At 37.8% G+C, this 4,119-nt stretch overlaps 1 pseudogene; it reads right to left on the bottom strand.

The window, feature by feature from the left end:
- Window positions 1–2,946: 2,946 nt before the first annotated feature.
- Window positions 2,947–3,721, bottom strand: LOC101561869 (annotated as a pseudogene).
- Between the last annotated feature and the right edge of the window lie 398 nt (window positions 3,722–4,119).

The following is a 4,119-nucleotide window of genomic DNA, read 5'->3' as shown; positions in this document are numbered from 1 at the left end:
AGCCAGGCATTGTGGCACACTTCTGTAATCCCAGCATTGAGACAAGTTGAGGCAGGAGGAAACTACAACAACCCAATCCAGGAAGTATAACAAAGTGCTCAGAACCTTCAAGAATAAAGGTCTAGGTCACGCTGCCAGATAATGAACCAAGACCTACTGAGATACATGCTGAAGGCTAAAGGAATATGAAATGAGTTGTAGAAGAAGATAGTTAAAACAGCTGGCAGAAAGGTAGTTATAAATATCAGCTATAACGATATGACCAGTTACAAAACCAAAGATTAAAATTGTAATTTTTCTGGGGCTGGAGAGATGGCTCAGTGGTCTAAAGCACCTACTTAGAACAAGATTGGCAAGGCATCGGGGACCGCGGTTCAATCCCCCAGCACCACATGCCAGCCAGCCTCGCCCCCTGGTGGGCTGAGCTGGCCACACACACACACCTCTCTCTCTCTCTCTCTCTCTCTCTCTCTCTCTCTCTCTCTCTCTCTCAAATAAATAAAAAAAGTTTATAAAAAATTGTAATTTTTCTTTCCTACTTTGTTAATATGCTTCTGTACATATACACATATATTAAGCAGGCATCTTTGTTTTCTTTTTTTCACTATATAATGTCCAAAGTTAACTTCAATTCTTGGGTATTGTCAAATCTATAGTATAATGTTTAAGTTATGAAGTGTTAGGAGAAGAGTAAGCATCACCGAAAGAAAAACTTTGTCTTCTATTCTGGGAAAGAAATGAGTGCATTTCTGGGCTGGAAAAATAGCTCAGGGCATAAGCACCTGCCTGGCAAATGCAAGGTCCCGAGTTCAATTTCTGGTACAACAAAACAAAGGAAAACAAAACAAATTAGTGCATTTCCAATTGGATATAGAGTACTTATATCAGGTTAAGTGCAATTATAAACTTGCTATTGTATTTGGAAATTAAATATGGTTAAAATAAATGCATTTGCTTATCAAATTGACAAGGGAAGGATTGTGATAACTTGAATGGATGAAGAATCACTTAGTGGATTAGTGATGGAAAGTTCTAGTGTATCTGTGGATTACTGAAATGTAGGCTGCAAACTGAGAAGGAAAGACACACCCTGGTTGAGGGTGGCACTAACCCATGTGCTTGCAGCCTGGCTGGAATAAAAAGATAAAGAAGGAGGAAATCTTCCCTTTTGTTTGATCAGAAAAGTTCTGGTTTTTGCCATTGCCTTTGGATATTTTTCCCAGTTCCTTTAGGCTTCCAGTGCAGTCTTCACCCTTCCAAGCCAGTGCCTTCAGCTTTCCAACATAGACTTGTACTAGTTTCTGCAGTGAACTCTGGGGCTTCAATTTTCAACTGGATTCTCTGATCCTTTACACAAATGGCCATTTTGCATTCTTGTGCCCCAAATCTGCAGGCAACTATTTAAGGCATTTTCGCAAACCATTGATGCATCATGTATTATAAATACTATATATGCAGTGTTCCCCTACTGAACCCTAACTGAAATCCTTAAGTTCCAATATTTTATAAGATTTTTATCATTTTAATTCTAATTTTTCCCTTAGCTCATCTCATTTATCCTTATAATTTTATGTAGCAGTTTAATTGACCTACCTATGACCCTGGATTTCTCTTTGAACTTTATACTTGCATACTCAATTGATACTGAACACATGCATTATGATACATCCTATAAAACCTCCAGACAAAACTTAGTGTATCACAAATTCATCTTCCTTAGACAATTCCACCTGTCCTTCTCTATTTACTACATTACTTTTGCTTCTTTGATCTCTATCCATACAATTGTTAATAGTTGAAACTTGGGGGTCACTCTAAATTCTTCATTCAGTTTGACAGCAAGACCAGTTACATTCGTCTTCTAAGTATTACCTGGCATATTTCTCCTTTATGTTACAATAGCATATTAGTCCTGGCTTTGCACTATCTTGTTTCTAACCATTCAAATAACTTCTTAGCTTGTCTTTCTGCCTATTGGCCTAGTCTTTAATATGTCTTCTACTTTGGTGCTAGAATGAGTTTTTGTTAATGCAAATCAAATCACACTAGTCATGCTTAAAGACTCACTATAGCTTTTCACTGCTTACATGTAGGGACCAACCTATGGCACATGCCTTACAAAGTTTTTTACACCGATTCTTCCTGGATTATCTCCTGTCACCCTTCCCTTATCCTCTTTGTCCAAATATTGCCAAGCGAAACTCTCCATCATGCATTCATACCTTTGTACACACTCTTCTGCCTGCCTAGAATGATTCCTTATCTTTTTTTGTTTTGTATTTTAGGGATGGGTCTACAGGGTGTTCACCATCTACTACTAGATCAGACTCATAGTGATCCTCCTGCTTACAGCCTCCCAAAAGCTGGGATTACAGGCACGCGCCACCACGCCCAGTCTTAATTGCCATCTCAGCGTGCCTCAGGGGCAGGGCCAGCAGGTCAGGCCTGGGGATGGAAGCCCCTGCACCTGCTTGCAGGTGCTTTAATCTGTTGAGCTAGTTAGCCCACCCGATTCCTTATCTTCTACTTTTTTTTTGATAACATTTTTTTTTCAAATCAAATTAGCAGGACAGTTTCAATAATAAACACATCGCATACTGTCTTCCTAGTGGTTATTTGCTGTACAAGATGCAGACATGATATCCTATTTATGAACACTATTAGAACAAATCCCGCTATTCATTGAACTAAGAGAATGTAGCTATATATCTATCCTTACCATTTTGAATACAAGGATACAAAGTGGTCATTCATCTGTATCCTCTTTTTTTTTGTTTAGTTCCGTCATTTAAATATTATAGGTGTGTGAACTCAGCAAAATATTCCAAACTAGTCCAGTACTCCATAATAGTATTGGGTCTTCTGCCTGACTGGGAATGTCAGAGATAACAATTTTTTATAAACCACTTAATATTTTTGTACAGAGACTGCTATGCAACCAAAAACTTATTTTAGACTTTTTTTTCTTAATCCAAGTTTAGGCTTCTGGGTGTCAGCAAGGTGTGGAAACTTTTCTTGCAGAATTTTGTTTCTTTTTCTCCAGATACCTCTTTCTTGCTTCAATGCAGGCCCATTTCTCAGTTCTCAATCTGACAAAATGGTCCACATAAGGCACTGCAAAGAATCATTTCCTGTTTTATCTTTTATTTAGGTACCAAGGTAAAGGCCATTGCTTGAACTTGTGCAAAAAAGATTTTTTCTAAAGATGTCTCTTCTCCAAGCACCAGGTCTAGCTTTTTCTTGACCTTTTTCTGGAGAAGACTTAAAGCATCTTCTCTTTCCTGGACAACTTTATCTAACGTATTCATGGACTCAACTACCTTTTCTAACCGTTCTGGACTTGGCATTGATAATACCTGCCACTTGGCCTCCTGTTCTAGAGTTAGAAGCATGTTTCTTTCTTTTAGTAAGACATACCAAAGTTTATGTAAATCTTCATTACTTTTGTTCCTTAATTGCTGACAGGTCCGTGTAGCTCTGGATTTCACTTTTTCTTACCCCCAATTATTTGGGCCATCAAAAAATTCCTCCAGTCTCTTCTTGACAAGGTAGTATGAAGTAATCTACATTGCTGAAAGGATGTGCCATCTGATGCGATCTTAGATAACAAACTAAGAGAAAACCCTGTGCTAGTGGGGGCCTTAGGAGATTTTAATGACCCAGAAGCCTTCAGGACAGCTGAGACTCTTCTACAGAACAGAGCCAAACTGGCAGCAGCCATTTTTTCCACACAGCTAATCAAACCCTACTTCTGCCAATCATTTCCTTATCTTCTAATCCAATAGTCATTAACCTTTTTTGGCAACAGGGACTAGTTTTGTAAAAGATAATTTTTCTATGCATGGAGCAGAAGGGAAGGATTCAGGATGATTCCAAAAAATATTTGTTGTGATCTTTATTTCCATTTTCATTATGGTTTTTTTCAAAGTTTTATTGATAAACAGATAGCAATGAGACAGTTTGAAATCAAATCGGAAGTACAGTTTCAACAAATATTACACTGCATATATTCTTCTTAGAGGTTAATTGCTGTACAAGATGCGGACTTGTGATCCTATTTACAAACACCATTAGAACAAATCATTCTATTCATTAAGAGAATGCAACTATATATCTATC

Source organism: Octodon degus, unplaced genomic scaffold (assembly GCF_000260255.1).
Source record: "Octodon degus isolate 3935 unplaced genomic scaffold, OctDeg1.0 scaffold00157, whole genome shotgun sequence".
NCBI lineage: Eukaryota > Metazoa > Chordata > Mammalia > Rodentia > Octodontidae > Octodon > Octodon degus.
This window is presented reverse-complemented; position numbering and strand designations above follow the sequence as displayed.